Consider the following 21,281-nt stretch of genomic DNA (forward strand, 5'->3'; position numbering starts at 1 on the left):
TGATAAGGTCCTGGAGCATACGGAGCAGCATCCCCTGGTAGTGGTAGGCACCACCACGACTCGACTGGCCATAACCACCCGGTCCAAAACTCTGCTGAATAGATGCTGGAGGTGGCATATTAGTCTGCTGCGGTCTCTGTTGACCCTGGGGACACTGAGAAGCCCAATGTCCCATTTGCTCACACGTAAAGCAAGCACCACCACCTCTCCTACACTCACCATGGTGACGAAGTTACATCGGCGGCACCACGGAGCGCCAGAGCTACCAGCACCACCAGAATCCCTCTGCCTCTGAAATCTAGGCCCACCAGAAAATCTACCACCGCCTTTCCTAGGGCCAGTAACACTGAATCCACCACTAGAAGAACTCAAACTTGCTCCACTCTTCTTAAAATTCTGAGTCTTGTGTGGTCTCGGAATAGTAATACCTTTACCTTTATCATCCTTTTTCTGACCGTCATTCTTATCCTCGTCATCATCACTGTCACTGGAAAGTTTATCAGAATCCTCCATCGTGACCAAAATCTCGAAGAACTCATGGTAATCGGCACAGGGAAGTGCACTGGCAAAGGTACGCCACTTCTTCTTAGCTCCCAACTTGAAACGTCTAAGCATCTCTCCCTGATTACCAGCTGTATCAGGGTCATAGCGAGATAAATCAGTAAACTTTCTATAGTACTCATGAGCTGACATATTCTTCTGTTTCAACTGAGTAAATTCCTGTTTCTTGCCATCAATATACTCTGGAGGGACAAATCTTTTCTTGAAATTATCTTTAAACACAGCCCAATCAGATGCCATAACTGGGGTCATAAACTGAGTCTGATTTCTCCACCAACTAGCCGGCTCACGACCCAAAAACCAGGTAGTGGTCTCCACCCACCTATCAGCTGGAAAATTCCCCTGACTTTGCATTACCTGAAATGTCTTTTCAATGTGATCTAGCCATTTCTCTGCGCCCTCGTGACCTTCATCACCCATAAAACGATCTAACTTCAAATTGTACATGGTCTCCAAAAGTGTCATCTGAGGTGGGGGAGGAGGAGGAATCACATTCTGGAAAGCCTGAGCCATTGCTTCCCCCAACTGAGTAATATCCGGAAAATTAGGATCATGAGTACAGCGAGATTCCCTACGCTCTCTACGAGGCGGCATGATTCTGACAGAAAACATCAAAAGATCGTTAAAGCATTAACAATTATACAGGACTGCAACCTAAGCTCTGATACCAAACTGACACACCCCGATCCAGAGGACCCAGGTGTGCTGGTAGTCACGTGAGCGTGACGTAACCATAAGTGCGACATGGAAGCGGAACAACATCATATATAAGCAGAAATTCAAACCAGACACTAACATAACAACCTACGAACGTAACGGGACGAGTTATAAAGTAAACACATAAGTTCAGAGCATAGGTTAACTGCAGTCAAGTAGGACTAAAATAAAAATACATCACCCTCATGTGAGTCCTACATGTCGACAATTTGTCAGAAAGCCGGAATAAGACCTCGAGAGCCACCAACCGCTAAATTAGAACCTGGAGGGGCACAAAACAAAATGAGTGGGTCAATAAAACAAAATAGTTTTTCCAAAACAGTTCATTAAAAACAATTCTATCCCCTCGCCGTAGAAACCTGTATACTTTCCCAGAAAATAGTATATAAACATATATATATATGCCACATCATAACTCAGCACATATTCATCATCATAATATCTCAATAATGATATACCATGCCCAAAATATAATCAGAATGCATCAATAATAATCAGGTGAAGTAATAAGTCAACCGGAGACCCTACTATGGTCCTGTACGGCTGGTACTAAAGCTCAACATCCAATCCAACCGGAGTCACCTCGGTGACCTGTACGGTCCAACTCTGCACGTCACTCGGAACTACATATGGTAGTCTGTACGATGACAGGTGTATGAATACGCTCTAGTGCTTCTCTCATCAATCATCAGCGCGCATAACTAAGGTTACCCACTAGTTGGAATCACATCTAGTGATCTGTACAACTAGCATGTCGGAACCCTCACATGGTCTGTACGACATCCACCTACTTGGATCCAAGACGAGCGTGCGGTGTGGTGAATAACAATATAAGCACTATCACCTAGGTGCAGGTTATGAGCTTTCCATGCAATTCATATAAATAACTTAGCTGAAAATAAATAAACTCACCTGAGCGTCCACCGCGTCATTTCACGTACATATATATCAATTATCAAACTAAATATCTCAATAATTTCATGCATGGCAATTAAATTCACAATTTTCATAAAAACGTATTTTCTGGGAAAAATATATGTATATAGGTAAATACGAAATCAAAACTGCCCACTCACTGATAAGTCGACGGGTCGTAACCCCCGTGGCGTCCCTGGATACGCTCGTCCTCGGGATATGTCTCACCTATATGCGAAACAACTATAAAAACGTTAATTTAAGCACATAACCAATAATTAGAAATAATTTCTCATACGATGCTCAATTTGGGTATATGAATATACCACATCGACCTACTCGACGGCACGAGCGTTGGGAAATTTTTAGAAATTTTTTTGGAGGTCTCACGCGCCCCCACGCGCCGCGCGTGGCACGGGTCCACGCGCCCCCCACGCGCATCTCCTTCTTCCTTGGCTCGCCGGACTGGTTTTTCCGGCGGCCGGTTTCCGGCGAGTTTTAAAACTCTTCGTTCTCCTTCGTTTTTCACCCATTTTCTTCGTATTTTATACCCAATTGAAGCCCCAAACATGTAGAATCACGTTGGACTAGTTTAAGGCTCTAAAAATCAAGAAATCTCATCGGGAAAATTTCAAGAATTCGGCCAACTTTGAAACTCACGATCCCGACGTCCAAAACTTCCCAACGAACGTCCCCGAGCTTCCTTAGGACCTCACTAAGCTCACTATAAGCTTAGAATTCCCTGAAACACGACATTTTACGAGTGCATGAACAGTAACTCAAAAATGGAGGTTCGGGTTCCACGTGATTTCGAGGGTTTCACTTCCTAAACTAGTACCAATGAACTCAGAACGTCAAAAGGATGAAGATGCATACCTTGGTTGCCTCGATCCGTCGAGTTTTTGGAGGATTTGGGTTTGTGCCGTACGTTTTGGGTGTGTGGGAGTGTGAGAGATCGTGAGGGAGAGAGACAGAGAAGACACGGGGAGGGAGAGAGAGAGAGGTCCTGTGTGTGGTCCAAACTAATCCACACCATCCATTTTCATCCTAACCATACAAACAAAAATTTAAACCAAATTATCCCCAAAACTTATAATAATTTAACCCAAATAACGTTACGCACACATACCTTAGTAACGTCAAGGGTAAACCCGTCAATTCACGTCCCCGATATATAATTCCCGGGACGGGCTGTGACATCCAATTATGACCTCTAATATGCTCTCTTGTCATGTTGAACAATTTGGAAATGTAAAGATAAATTGGAAGAATTGTACGAGAAAATTGAGTTTTGTGTTGATGTTTGAACAAATACATATGTATTTATAGAGTTTTTGGGTGAATTTTGAGTTAAATAAATTTTTTAATTTTTTTAGCCGTTGGATTTAAATTTGGGCCGTTAGATCTTTTTTTATCGTTAGATTTTATTATATTCGATCTCAGTCGTTGGATTCAATGTATTTTAAAATAACATATTTTATAAAAAATTGAATATGGATTGTTGGATCAACCAACGGTCCAAAAAGCCCAGTCGTTGGATGTTAAATATACCCGTTGGGTTGGATTTGGTGGTCGACACACAGGCTGATAGCGGGGCCCACCCTGTCAGGAAACACTTGCAAGCCCACCGCGTGTGGTGCGTTGGCGTGTGAGTGGGCTGAGACTAGCCCAAGTTCCAGCGAATCCATGCGCATGGAGGGGCGATTTTGGGGGGGGGGGTATTTGGCCCAGCTTTGGTATTTGGCTTTTAGCCCAATGTTTTAGCTTGGGTTGGGTTGGGTTGGGTTTGGGGGAAAATTTTGGAGGGTAATTTGGCTTTTAGCCCACATTGGTGTTGGTCTTACTAATTTATTAGTTTTAATTTCACTCTTTAAATTTATTTACTACTTATATCATATGAAAATAAGGTTATCAAAACATAATTTTTAAGGTGGATATAATGTGAGAAAATGGATTAAAATGAGTCAAAATAGTAAAAATTCATGTTTTTAAAAATGGGTCATGATTTACAATCTGCAAACATAATGTATTTCTAAGGGCTCCGCATCTTTTTCAATTAGAATACCTACAATATGCGTGTTTTCCAAATCATGTGTTCTGATTAAGCAAAATATGGTCAAATCAGGCCGTGTTTTTGTCAAAACCGAAAAGCATGATTTTCCTCATGGGTTTTTGAGGTGCATGTGTCCACTCAGCTGTCAAGAAACCCAGAAAGGAGTTGGTGCTGGGCTCCACAATTGGAGGCTCGGCAGGCCCAACATACCTAGCCCGATAGTCTTTCGGCTATCATCCGGCCGGCCTAGTGGGTCCTAATGTTTTTTGGCCCAACTATCTATTGAAGGCTAAAACTTGACCTATAGCCCTATAACTATTTTCATTGGAGATGTCTTGAAGGTTCACTCATTTAAGTCTCGGAGTGATGTAAGATCATGAATTTTTAGGTCCATGACACATGGAAAGGATAATCGTAATGTCCGAAGTCCATGGAGGGTAGTCCGGTAGGATAGGCTTAGGTCTAATAAAGATATTACTTGTCTTTGAAAAGGAAATCCTAGTTAAAGTCAAATTAAGATATCTTAATGATTGAGACATCACGTGACCTTGGAAATGATTGTGTGTTTAAATCCTCAGGAAGTAGAAGAAAAATCTTAGCCCAAGATGTGTTTGACAAAATGCAGCAGAGAGAAATTGGCTAGAAATATAGGCATGACCTTTTACTTGATTCGCACCATCGGATGGAGATTACTAAATCGGTTCTTGACTTTCTGCTTATTGAAATTGAGGAACGTTGCACTAGGGATGTGTTTACTTATGCATTCGAATTGTTTGTATTGTGAACAAGAAGGTTTACCCTACTTATATCACTTCATTTTCCTGATTGGGGGTTCCTCAATAATTCTTTCCTGACTAGAAATGTTCAGCATGATATCGATACCATTTTGGGTTCTCCCATAACCTTCTTGTTGACTGGCACTTTGGATGAGCAAGTTTGTGTTTTGTGGATACTTTTGTAAGGATGATTGGGAAAGCAATGAAGTGGGAATATTTTTTTAGAAGGGAGCGAAATCACTGAAGTGGACCAAGAGCGGTATTCCGAGGAAGGTTCCTTTGTTGTCATATTCAACGGTTATTTTTTGGGGATAACCACAACCTGATACTTCCAGCAGTTGGATTGGCTACAATTGCATTTTTCTTTGGCTAATACTTCCGTTGTTCAATACGTTTTGAGCTTAAAACAGATATTTGCTGTGAAAGCGGAGCTAATGGAGATTGCTCACCATGAACAACAAAATGGACATTTACTTTCTTCCAAGGATTGACAGGACAATGGCATCCGTAACTCCTTCGGATTCATTCAGTCCACTAATTCCCAACTTATTATTGCAGTTTTTAGTGCTTCGCAATTTCCACTTTTACTAAAGCAATTTCCACTTTTACTTTATCTAGACATATGATTGATACTATGAAATCGGTTTGTCTAGTTGTCTACGATTGCAACACTTGTGCGATATAGTTTATACTTGGAAGCACAATTATTGTATCTCCTCGTATATTCTCTGGAGTACCTGTTTACAAACACAATTGGCATCCAAATGCTTCATGGACGAAAAATGCAGCACGTTTCTCTGTGGTCTGATGGCTGTTTTGGTATTATATGGGAGGTCTTCTTGATAGCTGCGTGCTGGGTTTTCACAATGGCAAAAGAAGACATGATCATATGGGCATTAATGAGGCATAAGAATCTGGGTTCAAGTCTAGTTGTTTGTTGTCATCTTCAATCGATCAAGACTTCAGTTAGAACATCTTTGAAGGGAAATTCCTATCTAGTTGAGATTGTCTAAGGTAGTGCTAAATGGGGAGTTAGCTTTGAAACTATGCTGGGAGAACAAGATGCAGCTATCCTAACGGCTGCAATAAGATGACAGTATTTTGGTGCCTTGACAATTGATCTACATGTTGATTTCTCACTGCTGTTCACCAGTAACCTTAACCTTTGGCCTGTATGGGATCCGGGAGATGCTTTAACTACAGCTACAAAGTTGATGCTCTGTTTTAAGTTCCAAGAGAACCATTTCAAGGTGCACCCTCAATTCTTGGTTCTGCAGCTACACCCCATAAATCCTGCAATGCATCCTACTTGTCTACCACCACAGTTGTTGGCCACAAGATTAGGAATTCTTCACCCTAAATCCAAGCTTCACCCTTATCAGGTGTTCTCTGTCAAAAGGATTGAGGCCGGTATATGCAATCTCCTTGCTGCCCTTAGCTTTCTCCTTTGGTTCAAAAATGATGAAGTTGGAGCATGATGAAATTGTGGTATTTTTGTTGTTTGGAGAACATGGGTTCGCACCCCATTCTCAAGTGTCCCTTGTTGAGTTCTCAGATGGTGCTCAGGCTCGTGTTGTGCCTGAACCTAGAGAAACTAAAGGCTTTACTTTAATTAGGATCGTTACAAATTAAGGATGACTAAAGCAAGGATATTTACTCAACAAGAGAAGTTCATACAAAGAACTAATTTTTCATTTAAGTAGGCGTTCTTACATAGAATACACACATATCTAAAGGCTTAGGAGGAACTTTTCCGAACCTCACCTAAAACTATCTGGAGACAAGAGGCAACGTTCTCTTTTGTCCGTTACATAAGATAAAGATGAATCTCCTCTACATCACAATCAACAATACTTTACATCACTCTCAAACTATTATAGATAAAATTTCTTACTTTACAACACATCGAATATTATTCTAGTGGTGACAACTTATTGTCTAACAACTTAATGTTGGATAATTGGTGTTAGAATAGTAAAATTGTAAATTATTAGCTAATGGAAAAATTACATGATCAGAAGGGTGAGAAGATAAGAAAAGTATATAACGCGAGAAAGTATTTTGAGTTGAGTGTTTAGACTATAACTTTATTTATGAGTATACATATTAGTTAGAGCATTTTTCATGACAAAAAGAGTTGAGTTGAGACAGCTTCCCCATTGGACATATGATGCCTCCCTTTATGTGGAAATGTGTTAAATGAATAGACAATCATCATAAATTGTTCCTTAATACTCACACCATTTATTTATATGGGAACTTTAACGAAAAGCTTTCGGTACTGTTTGCTTTAACGAAAAATCATATTTTTACGATAAAAAGTCAATCATGATACTATTCACTTTACCATTTATTTTATCCTTATAGTTAAAATTCAAAGTTTTCAAGTCTTTTTCATTAGTTTTCCTTTTATTTATTGCATCTATTTAGATGCATAAACAATTTACGATTCAAAATAACTTCTTATAAAAATTCTTTTAATAAAATTTAAAAAATTAAACGATTTTAATTATAAAAACAGCTAATCTTCCCTGTTAAGTAAAAAGACAGGTGTCACAAGGACAGTTTAGGAAGAGTGTGGGCAAAGGCTTTCTGGGCACGGCTAATATTCTCCTCCCGTCTGTATCTCATCATACAAGTCGCTCCCGCTTTTTCCTTTTTCTATTTTCCGTGTTTTGTTTGTTTCCCGGGAAAATTCCAAGGAAAACGAAACCCTTTCTAATTTTTGGTTTGGAATTCGAATGCAATTGCATTAAATTTTGCGCCTTTGATTTGGGTATTTGCATTGGATTATACAAGTTTGAAGTAATGGAGGATGTTTCTGGGATCTGGAGCAGGCTGAGCGGCAAAGTCCACCACTTAGTATGTTTAGTCATACTTTTGGCCTTAACTTACACTCATTCAATCTTTCAGCTACACTTGGTTTCTGTAAAAGCAAATATATGTCAAATCTTAGACTCTTAGTAGCTTTTTAGTTTCAAATATATGCCAAATTAACCTCATAAGTGGGTTCACAGAGTTGTGCATGCGTATAGGAGAATTATTTGTGCATGCATTAAATTTTATAAAAGGGATGCCTAAGATACATGTAGAAAGGTCTTGCAGTGAAGTTTTACTCTGATTTTTTCAATCACTGAGTGATAGGCATATGTGTGATAGTGCACTACAGGGCACATGGACTGAAAGCACAGGACACAAGTTTGAGGACACATGGGATGAACAACGACCACACCACTTGAAATGATTTTAGGAAAAGGTATTAGCCTTGCCGTTGTCTGGTACTTTTGATATATACAAAATATATGCAGAAGAATTCTGGCATGTTCCTTGTTCAGCCTGCAATTAGTTTTGTGATTTCTTTATTGCTTTTATTCTCTGTAGTTAACTTGTCGTTTGATGATTTGGGTCCATAAGCATTTAATCATTATGTGGTGGTTAAATGCAACGAACTTCTTATTAGTAGTATATTTTTGTTACTGCAACAGAGAGAAAAGAAATGAATGGCTGGTCTATTGGGGTGTCCAGCATGAAGTCTGGAGAGCGTGTCCTATTACGTGTAGGCTGGGAGTTAGGGTATGGGAAAGAAGGGAGCTTTTCTTTTCCGAATGTTCCATCAGTGGCAGATATATCATATGAAGTTGAGCGTATTGAATTTGATGAAACCAAAGAAGTAAGTTGGTCACTTGCTTTCAAATGTCTTCCGAAGTAGTTACCAATGGAAGTTCCAGAATTTCTCTTCCAGGGATTTGTTTCAGTAATACAGTAACATGTATATTTATGGGTTCTGCCTTTCATAGCGGAAAGCACGTAGTGACATGACTGTGGAGGAAAGGATTGGAGCAGCAGATAGAAGAAAGATGGATGGAAATGCTTTATTTAAAGAGCAAAAAACTAGAGGAGGCAATGCAACAGTATGAAATATTACGCACTTATAATTCTTATATATTTTATTTGTGGCTGATGTGCATTTTTATATTTCCTTTCTGACATGATTCTGGTGGGTTTTCTCAGGCTATGCATATATGGGTGACGACTTCATGTTCCAGTTGTTTGGGAAGTACAGGGACATGGCATTGGCTGTTAAAAATCCGTGCCACCTTAACATGGCAGCGTCTTTTATAAAGCTCAAGCGTTATGAAGAAGCCATTGGACAATGCAGTATTGTAAGTATGCTGCTATCACAAGAAAGTCATCTAATTTCATGTGTTCAGCGTTTGTGCTATTCATCATTAGATACTAGAAAGTTGGGTTTGTAGGCTTATTTGGGAGTATAACTGCATCCCAACAAGTTTGAATCTTCATTCAGTTTAACCTGCTATTTTGGATTGCCGTAGAAAATGAAAATGCTCCTAGTATGGACCAGCGAAAAGTTTGTAGGCTCACCGGCACCATTCTTCATTCAATGGTCGAATTTTAGGTCCTACGCGACTCATGATCTCTTTATTATGTTACTACCCACGCTTCATCCTGTTGTTCAAACTATATGGCTGTTATAACTTAAACTTGTTGATGCAACTAACGTCTAATAATTGATTTTTCTGTGTCGTATGGAGTCGGGTGATTTTACCTTTTTCATGAATACCCATAAATTGTCAATGCAACTAATGTCTATTAATTGATTTTTCTGCTTCGCTTGGAGTCGGCAGATATTTAACTTTTTATGAATACCCCCAAATTGTCAATGCAACTGTGTTAACTGTAATGGATGAACGAATGCTCGCAGGTACTGGCAGAGGATGAAAACAACGTCAAAGCGCTATTTAGGCGAGGAAAAGCCAGAGCGGAGCTTGGGCAGACAGATGCTGCGCGGGAAGACTTTCTAAGGGCGCGCAAACTTGCACCTCAAGACAAAGCTATTGCAAGAGAGTTACGTCTGCTTGCTGAACACGACAAGGCTGTTTATCAGAAACAAAAAGAAATCTACAAGGGAATTTTCGGACCAACCCATAACCTAAACCTAAACGGGATAATTCGTGTATTGAACTTGCTAATAAACAAGACTGAATTGTGACCCTGAAAGGTTCACTCATTTACGTCTCGGGAGGGAGTTTAGTGTTAGAACCAAACAAATAACAATATATGCACGGTTTATATAGAAATATAATTCCACTATAATATATAATTAACCACAATATGAATAACTAATATAGTTGTAAATCAAATTACAACAATGATCACTATAACTATTTAACCAAGTGTTTTTGGTCTGTTCCAAAACATATCTTTGACATTTAATATATATCCAAATTTATCTAAAGTCGAAGGTCCAAGGTTCATGATTTGGCCCAATTCCTTTCGATCAATAAGACTCACTTATAAAGAGGGATTGATCTATGTTTTTTTTGTTTTTTGTTTTTTGTTTTTTTTTTCGGTGGTTGATAATGGTCCCTCACAAGTTTCAACATTTAGATGCCATGATAGAGTGATCAAATTTAGTGGTCTAAACTGTTAACGGTGGCAGAATCAGGAATTTACAATGATGGGTCAAAAAATTGATCATACTTCCATTTTTGATTTCCCACGACTTGTTCTCATATTTTCGAAACGTTGTATCACAACAAGATTATCAATAAAATCAAATACATCATTTTCAATGTATACAACCAAACTATCACTCAATCATTCATCACTTGTCCTATTACAATATGGATTCTTCACAATATTCATCACCGAAAAAACTCTTTCAACAGAAGCAGTCGCAACATGTAAAATTTTTGCTATTTTCATTAGCAAGTACACTAAGGCATACTGCCTATCCCTCTTTTGTGCAAGACTACAAATTCCTTTCAACACAGAAATTTCATTATGCAAACGCATGTCAGAAATATAATTTTTAAGTTCATCTTCAAGAAGTGTGAGCTCCGTATTTGGTTTTGGTCTTTAGTGTTGGAGGCTTGACTAATGGAAGTAAGTTAATGAACTAATGGAAAATTATGTCCAATGACCAATGAAATTTGGAATTAACTGAATTTATATTTTGGCACCTATTGGAAGTAATACTCAAACCCTTGAAGGGAAATTAGGCCGAATGCCTAATTCATGCGGAATTTTTTTGTTGTAGGCCAACCACAAAGAAAAAGGAAATACTATGTATATGTATATTTATATATTTTTTAAAAAATTATTATAAATGAACCGATGAGAAATATAAAAATTTAGATTCAACGAGGTAGAGGATCCTCTTCGGATCGACTTTGTGGGAATCTTAGGGATCCCCACATCATAGCCGTTCAATGTACATCGTGCGGTCAGTTTTTGTTAGATACTATTTTTGTTTAATTTTAAATAAAAAAATCAAATAATTTATGACCGCACGATTCATAATGAATAGCTAAGATGTGAGGATCCCTAAGATCCCCACAATTTGAATCCGGATGGGATCCAAATCCCTTTTTTTCTGGAAATTTTTTGCTCTTAGCATGTATTTTTGCTTAATATAGTTCATTTTATCTATTGCTACAGATGTTTGTGAACAGATTACTTGTCATGTTTCAGCAGATACCCCTATTAGCACTTTACATTAAATGAAAAAAAACCCTAATAAGTTAGGGGTGCAACAATAATTTAATTGATATATAAAATAAAACTAAAATATGTCACTTGATACCAGTCTAATGGTATTTTTTTCACTCGTAGGTGGGAGATTTTAAATTCAAATGTTATCAATGATGAGTTTGAAACCAACTTATTCTTTTACCTCTTAGTAAGTACATTTTTGGGAAATTGTTATTAACACTCCAAAAAACTTATTTTTGCACTCCAAACTTTCTATAATCAGAAAGAAAATATACTTATAAGGAGTGTAAAATGAAATTTTTAGAGAGTTAAATAACAATTTGTTGTTTTTATATATAAAAAATGAAAAATGAAACTCATCTACTTGTTTTCCCACTAATTGACTTTGTTTTTTGTTCTCTATTTCTCCAACAATGACTCTATATCCACGAACATATCATATATATAGTTGCTGACATAATATGAATCGTTCACTATAATCACCAAAAGCAGTACTCAATAGAAGGTTGCATCTTGCTACCTACCACTTAGTACTATAGTCTAATGATATTCTTTTTCAAAAGCGAATTTGAATCACATTATAATTGCTAGCCCATTGTAAGGCTTAAGCTCAATCTCTCACCCTTTTAGAGTAGATAATATCGTTTGTTAAAAAAAAAAAACTTTTTGGGGCCGGAAGGCTTTGCTTAGTGGCAACCATAAAATTATATAGTAAAAAGACATTGAATGTATATACTGACATGAAATATAATCTAGGGACTAAAATTAATTTTTAATCTTGTAAAAGACATTTTTCTAAACGTCATCTTATTTAAAAATTAAAATCTAATTTTCTATAGAAATTATATAACTGTTCCAACACACAACATATATATACACACACACACACATATTACACGCGAGGATACAATTTATATAATAAAAGGGAGTCAAAGCTTGCAACTTTCAACGAAACAGTACTTTCAAAAGAGAAGGAATAAAAACCCTAGCATCAAGGCCCTCGCCGGCAAACAGACCATCGAGGACGCTTCTCACATATGATCGATGCATTCTGTGAAAATTTGAACTTCAGCTGCAGTTGGTCGTTTCTTTCTTTTTCTTATTTGACCAAAACATTTGTTCTTCTGGGCACGTAACTCTGGACGGATTCGATGGATCATGGATCAGATCACGTTACGGTGTTCCAAGTACAAATAACACTACCCGTCTTATAACAAACTTGCGCTTAAAAATAAACCAGAATGCCTACATTTATAATCAGCCCCACTAACGAGGATACGGCTTGTAATGTTTGAGTCCTCATTTATCGACACATAAGCAGAATTTTTAGATTCATATGATTTTGTTCCTTCCGTGGTGTCCTTTTCACTGTTATGCAAGTAATATGCAGGTTTTGAAGGTAATAATGAGAGTGTGACAGAATGACAATTAAGCATCGAAACAATTGAAGCCATGGTTGGTCTGCTAGCCACATTTTCTTGGACGCAAAGTAAGCCGATGTGGATGCATCTCATTATTTGGGTTCCTAATCCTGTCGCTAACACAGGATCTATGATATTTGACACCGTATCCTCCTTCTAGTTTCTCCATGCCTATAATAAAGTTGACAACTACATTAATGAAAGAAAGTCCATATACTAAGAGTTAAATCATGTGTAAAATCAAAAATTATATTCTTACTCACATAGGTTAAACGGTCCTCTTCATCCTCACCACTTCAGAAATTGGTAATCTTTCTACCACTTAAGATCTCAAGAACTAACACACCGAAACTAAAAACATCCAATTTGACAGAAAAATTTCCATGAATTGCATACTTTGGAGCCATATATCCACTGCATGATATTGAACAATATACCGAAAAACATAGCTTTTATTGAATGAATAATCAGAAACAAAACAAGGAGGTCTTTATATAGAGAAAGACCAAAGCAAACCCTAGACTAAAACCCTAAACCAAATCCTAAACAAACTCAAATACTTAATGGGCAATTAACTAATCCTTGGCCCGCAAGATAACAACCTAAATTCCAAACTAAATTCCAACACCCCCGTCAAACTCATGGCGGAACATAGTCATGAGTTTGCAAAGTAGATGTGGATACAAGACTCCAAATTCTAGTGCTAATGCCAATGCGAAAAACACAACCATGCTAATGTCGATGCCAACTTCAAAACACAACCATGTTAATGCCGATGCCAACTTCAAACTACCATGTCAATGCCGATGCCAACTTCAAACTACCATGTCCAATCATCCTTCCTAGATTCAGATTTTGAATCAGTTCCAATATGCAAAACAGCAGCTGCTCCTCCTTTCTGTGGAAGTTCATGTTGCTGAGACAACTTAGGACATTGGGATTTCCAATGCCCTTTCCCTTTACAATAAGAACACTCATCCATAGCAACCCTACGAGACCTTGTCGCAGCAAATGCTGAAGTATTTGACGACGATGAAGAGAGCCTATGCGACTGCACACGAACTTCTTCTGCTTGTAACTCATTAAGAACAGAATCAACAGATGGAAGAGGAGTTCGATGAAGGATGGAGCTACGGAGTGTCTTGAACTCATCTCGAAGAGGCATTAGAAACTGAACAAGACGTTGTTCTTCTCTATATTTACAATAGAGCTTGACAATGCCGAGTTCTTCAGGCTCAGTTAATGCAAGTTGATCCCAAAGATTGGTCAGTTCATTGTAAAACACTTGAATACTCTTATCACCTTGTTGGATTGTACGAATCTCCATTTCCAATTGATACCTCTTAGCAAAATTGGCCTTGGTATACAACTTTGCCAAGTGATCCCAAACTTCCTTAGACGTTGAGAACTTAGCTAGTTGCATTCCAATAGCCAAATCAACAGAATTATTAATCCACGTAATAATCTTTGAATTATTCATCTCCCATGCAGCAACCAATTCAACATGTTTCTCATCTTTAGGGTTATTTGGAATAGAAATAATTCCAGAAACATAGCCCCACAAACCTTTTCCAACCACAAACCTTTTCCAATAAAAAAATTCTTCATCACATATGCCCAATACACATAATTATTTCCATTCAATTTCACACCAATAGCTTGTAAGGAATCATCCTTTGCAGATGCCATGACAATACGGAGGAACAAGGAGCACGATACCTGGTGCAGATGCAGATCAAAGGTGCAGATGCGACTGATGCAAACTGATGCAGATGCAACGATGCAGATTGATGCAGATTGAAGCAGTGCGGCAGATGGTGGGTGCAGTGTGGCGGTGGTCCAGTTAGCTGCGATGATTGCAGCGATCTGAGCAGATGCAAATTCAAGTCGGTGCAGCAGGTTGCAGTCGGAAGCGTCCAGTGGTGCAGGGTGATCCGGTGCTGGTGGTAGACTCACGAGTTCATGAATCACTCAGACAGACGGCACCGAGACAGGTCCAGCTAACCCGCTCTGATACCATATTGAACAATATACCGAAAAACATAGCTTTTATTGAATGAATAATCAGAAACAAAACAAGGAGGTCTTTATATAGAGAAAGACCAAAGCAAACCCTAGACTAAAACCCTAAACCAAATCCTAAACAAACTCAAATACTTAATGGGCAAGTAACTAATCCTTGGCCCGCAAGATAACAACCTAAATTCCAAACTAAATTCCAACAATATTCACGAAATTAAAACATGAATTTAGGATACTAATTTAGCTGGAATTTTTGGGTACTTACTAGGTCCCCACAATTGTCTTAGTATCTCTTTGAGTTTGATCCATCGTAAACAATCGAGCCATGACAAAGTCTGCAATTTTAGGATTCATATTGTCATCTAACAAAATGTTGCTAGGTTTAAGATCATGGTGAATGATTCGAAGACGAGAATCTTCATGAAGGTAAAGAAGCCCTCGAGAAATCCCACCTATGATTTTGCCATCTTAACTTGAAGGGCAATATAAGTGTTAAATGCATGTTGGTTCTGTTTCTCAAGAAACAAAGCATTTTTTTGCAACTGTATCTTTTGTAATCAGCTTGGTTGAATGTATATAAAAGCCGAACTGCTCATTTTACCGACACCTTCCTCTCATCTATCCCTTTTGTTCGTTCATGATTGTGTTGAATTTTTTTTTTTCAGGTTAAAATGTTTTATTCATGTGGTTAAGGCTGGTGCATTCAAGTCTCGCAGCAACGCGCGGACATTTTTGCTAATCATATAATTTGAGAAAGAAATGAGAGAATTGATTGTTTTTGTTGTATAGAATGAAGGGGAAAACGATTCAACAAAGTGTATCATATGATGCAATCAAGTTTGGCATCATGTGCTTCGCTATCAGCCGGATTGCCCTTTTAACAAGTTTTATCAATTAATCAACGTCCGATAAATACAGAGATCCACCATGCCAAGCAAGTTGAAAACTTCTGCTGTTTGAGCGTCTTCATCTCTTTTCTTCAATGTCTAAGCGTGTGCAATTGATGATCGTGATACCACCAATGGATTTTGTCATAATTTTTGCTTAATTTCATAGAAATGATTTTGCCAATAATTTCATACAAAATCATAATTTGACTTGAGACCCCAATAAATAAATTTAAGCTCCACCAACCATATTCTAGTACTTTCCAAAGAGAGGGGAATAAAAACCCTAACATCAAGGCCCTCGCCGGCAAACAGACCATCGAGGACTCTTCTCACATGTCGTAAGAAATTCTTACGTTAGAAATCGAACATGCCTTTCCATGATCAATGCAATCTGTGAAAATTTAAACTTCAGCTGCAGTTGGTCGTGTCTTTCTTTTTCTTGTTTGACCAAAACATTTGTTCTTCTGTGCACTTAACTCTGGACGGATTCTATAGATCATTGATCAGACCACGTGACGGTGTTCCAAGCACACATAAAATAGAAATTAACGGCTTTATCATGTATTGCATAATTTGATTTATAAGTACATACAGTCCTTATTCTTCAAGGAACCAAAAAAGGACACAGAGATATCATTCCTAATAAAGGACTCTAATATTTACAAAATATTTACATTCCTATTTTCCTAAAGATTACCCACGCCAATACATAACATTACCCGGCTTATAACAAACTTGTGCTTAAAAATAAATCAGAAAGCCTACATTTATAATCAGCCCCACTAACGAGGATATGGCTCAGTAATGTTTGAGTCCTCATTTATCAACACATCTGCATAATTTTTAGATTCATATGTTTTTGTTCCTTCCATGGTGTCTCTTTCACTGTTATGCAAATAATATGCAGGTCTTGAAGGTAATGAGAGTGCGACAGAATGACTATTAAGCATCGAAACAATTGAAGCCATGGTTGGTCTGCTAGCCACATTTTCTTGGACGCAAAGTAAACCAATGTGGATGCATCTCATTATTTTGGTTCCAAATCCTGTCGCTAACACAGGATCTATGATATTTGACACCGTATCCTCCTTCCAGTTTCTCCATGCCTATAATAAAGTTGAGAACTACATTAATGAAAGAAAGTTCATATACTAAGAGTTAAATCATAAGTAAAATTAAAAATTATATTCTTACTCACATAGGTTAAAAGGTCCTCATCATTCTCACTACTTCGGAAACTGGCGATCTTTGTACCACTTAAGATCTCAAGAACTAACACACCAAAACTAAAAACATCCGATTTGACAGAAAAACGTCCATGAATTGCATACTCTGGAGCCATATATCCACTGCATGATTATATTCACCAAATTAAAACATGAATTTAGGATACTAATTTAGCTAGAATTTTTGGATACTTACTAGGTCCCCACAATTGTCTTAGTATCTCCTTGAGTTTGATCCATCGTAAACAATCGAGCCATGCCAAAGTCTGCAATTTTAGGATTCATATCTTCATCTAACAAAATGTTGCTTGGTTTAAGATCGCGGTGAATGATTCGAAGACGAGAATCTTCATGAAGGTAAAGAAGCCCTCGAGAAATCCCTCCTATGATTTTGTAACGTGTTTCCCAATTCAAATGTCCACGATTGACTGGATCTAAATACAAGCGCGATAGATTGAAATACGATTCATAAGTTTTTCTTTTGTTGATACAATTTTCAGTAATATAAAATTGAGAGGAAATGTTATGAATTATGCCAAAAGGTAGTGCAAACGTACCAAAAATGAAGTGATTAAGACTTGTGTTAGGCACGTATTCGTAAATGAGGATTCTTTCCCCTGCTTTCAAGCAAAAACCTAGCAGCCTTACAAGATTACGGTGTTGAAGTTGAGCAACTAACGTGACTTCAGTTTTAAATTCACGTTCACCTTGCTCAGAATTCTTAGAGAGTCTTTTCACGGCTATATATCTTCCATTTGGTAGCCTAACCTGAAGTTTATAAAGAAAAAATAAAAAATTAGTTGGGTAAAACAATTTTTCATTAAATCGTTTTTCTTGTAATGTAATGTTTTGTTACCTTGTAGACAGCTCCGAATCCACCTTGTCCAAGCTTATTTGCATAAGAGAAGTCATCAGTTGCTGATTTTATAGTTTCAAAGTCATATTGCAACGACTCCACCAGACTAGTGTCTTCCGAATCATCATCTGAAAAGTGACAGCTTAATCATAACATATATGTCCTAGAACGCTACTGAGATAAATGCATAATATATGAGACTATGTGACAATTATCACAATTGAACTTACTTTCAAGTTTTTGCTTTTTCCGCCGTCTCCTCACTCTTAAGGAAATCAATGTTCCGATAAGAATCATAGCGACAAAAACAACCCCAACAACGGCGATGATGATGATGACTGCTTTTGATATGGTACTCTTCTTTCCTGCTTAGCATCAGATGGGTGCGTTCATTTTATTGAGTGTCACATATAGAAAGCAAAGAAAAAAAAATTATTTGTAATTAAGACATTAAGTTTAACCATACCTTTTACAGATGGAAGAGTCACTAGAGAATCGGCGTTGGCCGCGTAGAAAATAGATGTCTCGAATCTCAAATTACAACTCGGCTCAAGAACTCTGCCTCCTGTCCTTCCACCACAACACTCTGGTATTTTTGAGATAGCCCCTTTAAGGCAATCACTGCAATTTTGCTTATCCAAATCTGGAGTGCACTGCACAAGTGCATATATTGTTTGGTTTGTCGTACTTCCTTGTATAATCGTATGTCCGGCTGCAAATTTCTTAAGAGAATCCCCCGACGCAGCTTTCTCAGTAAAATAATCCAATAAGAGATTGAGCACCAAATCGAATGTCTGGGGATCAGTAGCGTTAGCCGGGCCAGGCACAAACTGATAAGGTTCATCTTCCTGAATACCAAATATTAATTTGCTCGAGTATCGGACCGTGCAATACACCGCCCATACGATTGCTTCGTCTTGATTCGAACAATTCGTGAGGAGAAAGGGAATAGACTGGTTGACACAAGTGTGACAGTCGTTGAGGGACACATCTCCTCTGCACAATGCAATTGCGTTCACTTTGTCAGGGTCTTACCCCATTGATGAATTGTAAAAGCCGGAATTGGTTTGATTGTTGGAAGAGAAAGAGGAGAGGAGGGTGTCGAGGTTTTTTTGGTAGTTGCCACGGTCTTCGTAGGTGCCAATGTTGGAACACCTCCAGCAGAATTCAGCTGTAGAAGTGCAAACGACGGCTCCGGCGGGTGCAAGAAGGTCCAAGAGAACGGGAACAATGAAGAGAATTAGCAATCTTGAGGAATCCATTACTGTTGTTCAAGTCAAATGTAGTATTTCATTATATTGTTATGGTAACCAACTTGTCTTCTGTTCTTGGTTTAATAGACAACCAACTAGCATGATGCAACTGCTTCGCTAATCATCAAGCCACTTGGGTTGTATTCCTATATCCTATACTACGTCAGGGGAAGAAGATTCGAGCATAAAAGAATGGCATATATTTGCCCTCACCAGCTGATCGTACCCACATCGATCTACCCCAGTTTAGAATTTTGAATTGGTAAAGCTACAAAGAATAAAGGGAACACCTTGACTTTAACTCCATTACTGCCTCTGATGATAATTTTGTTTTTGTGCTTGTGGTACAATATTGCACAATCCCAAATTAATAGTATCTCCTTCGCTGTCCATGTCCATTTCTTAGTTGGTTACATTCAATAAAAATATTGAAATGATGGAAATTTTATGGATAAACAAAAACTAATAAATGAATTAAGGACGTGCAATAAAAGAGTAATGTTATATTTATTGTATTTGTCATATTATATTTGTACCGCCTCTCTAATAAGTATAGGGGCCAACACATGTAAATCTCATATCATATTTTTAGAGATGAGACTCATATGTGTTGGTGGACCATACCTCTATTAGAGAGATGGTACTAGGGGTGGGCACGGTTTGGTTCGGTGCGGTTTTGAGTGAAACCAAAACCGAAACCAAAATTTTTTGCGGTTTGGTTCGGTGCGGTTTTTGAAGCCAAAACCGAAATGAAACCAAACCGTTTGGTTCGGTTCGGTGCGGTTTCAAACGGTTTCGGTTTGGTTTTTAAGAAAAAAAGTACAATTTGCAATTTAACATATTAATAAGCATTTCGCATTAGCAATAGGAAAAAGACATTTGTTATATAAACAATTAGAATGTTGCATGCAGTTGTGATGTTAAAATATGTTTGTGCAACAAAAGGGTGTCCCGTACAAGGTATAACATAAAACAAGTTGAATAACTTTGAATTCATTAAACATGAGTGAAACTTTCATACTAGAATATGTGATATCATACTTCAAATGAGTGGACTTCATTAGATCATTGTTCAACTCTTGATAACAAGATTAGTCCACCCTTGTACATATATGTGTATGTGTGTGTGTGTGGTGGTATAAAATAACAAAGGTCATTCAAGTTAATGAACGAAAGAAAGTGATGAATGATGATATTCTAGTGTAGTTGTGTCCATACTAAGTGCATGGATTCTAACAAACAACCAATTAAAACATGAAATTTAATATGGACATTTAATTAAATGTTTATTAATATTTGCGGTGCGGTTCGGTTTCGATGCGGTTTTCAAAAGCCAAAACCGAAACCAAATCGTTTTCTATGTTGCGATTCGGTTTCAAAACCGAAACCGTTCCAAAACTACAAAACCAAACCGTTCGGTGCGGTTCGATTTGGTTCGTGTTTCGGTTTCGGTTTTCGGTTCTAAGTGTCCACCCCTAGATGGTACAAATTTGTAGTAAGTGTGTAATAAAATAAATAAATAAATAAAAAATAAAGAGTTTTAATGAAAAGAGATTCTCCAAACTATCTCAACCCCACCCTCTCTGCAGCCAGCACACTCATTCCCTCAACCCTACCCTCAAATATTGTACCCAATCAACTCTCTTTCTGTCCCCCTAATTGTGCACCCACCGTCACCCTCTCTGCAACCAACCCCCTCTTCTCTCTCCCCCATATCATGCCCCCCCTGTGAAGGTACTGACACCAGACCTCCTCCCTAGAAACTGGCCCTAAAAACCCATACCTCCCTTACCCGTTCCCTTTAACCCTCGCATAAAATCCTCCCATCTCTCTGTCTCTGCAAATCGCAGAAAACAAACCCTAAACCAAACTCCTAAAATCCCGCCTAAATCCTCCCACACTTCTCTTGAACACTCCCCATCTATCTCTGCAATTCCTAAAACAAATGTCCTAAATCCTATCTCAGACACCCCCATCTATCTGCAGATCGCACAAACAAAACCCCAAACCTAATCCTCAAAACCCTTTCTCTTGGACTCCCCATACCACAGAAAATGCATTTGAACTTTAGTTTA

General features: G+C 38.0%; 2 pseudogenes; one reads left to right on the top strand and one right to left on the bottom strand.

Moving 5' to 3' along the window:
- Positions 1-7,830: 7,830 nt before the first annotated feature.
- On the top strand, positions 7,831-10,061 carry LOC126628885 (peptidyl-prolyl cis-trans isomerase FKBP42-like; annotated as a pseudogene).
- A 6,418-nt stretch (positions 10,062-16,479) lies between these two features.
- LOC126628320 (cysteine-rich receptor-like protein kinase 44) lies at positions 16,480-19,215 on the bottom strand (annotated as a pseudogene).
- Positions 19,216-21,281: the final 2,066 nt, after the last annotated feature.

This window comes from Malus sylvestris, chromosome 7 (genome assembly GCF_916048215.2).
Source record: "Malus sylvestris chromosome 7, drMalSylv7.2, whole genome shotgun sequence".
Classification (NCBI taxonomy): domain Eukaryota; kingdom Viridiplantae; phylum Streptophyta; class Magnoliopsida; order Rosales; family Rosaceae; genus Malus; species Malus sylvestris.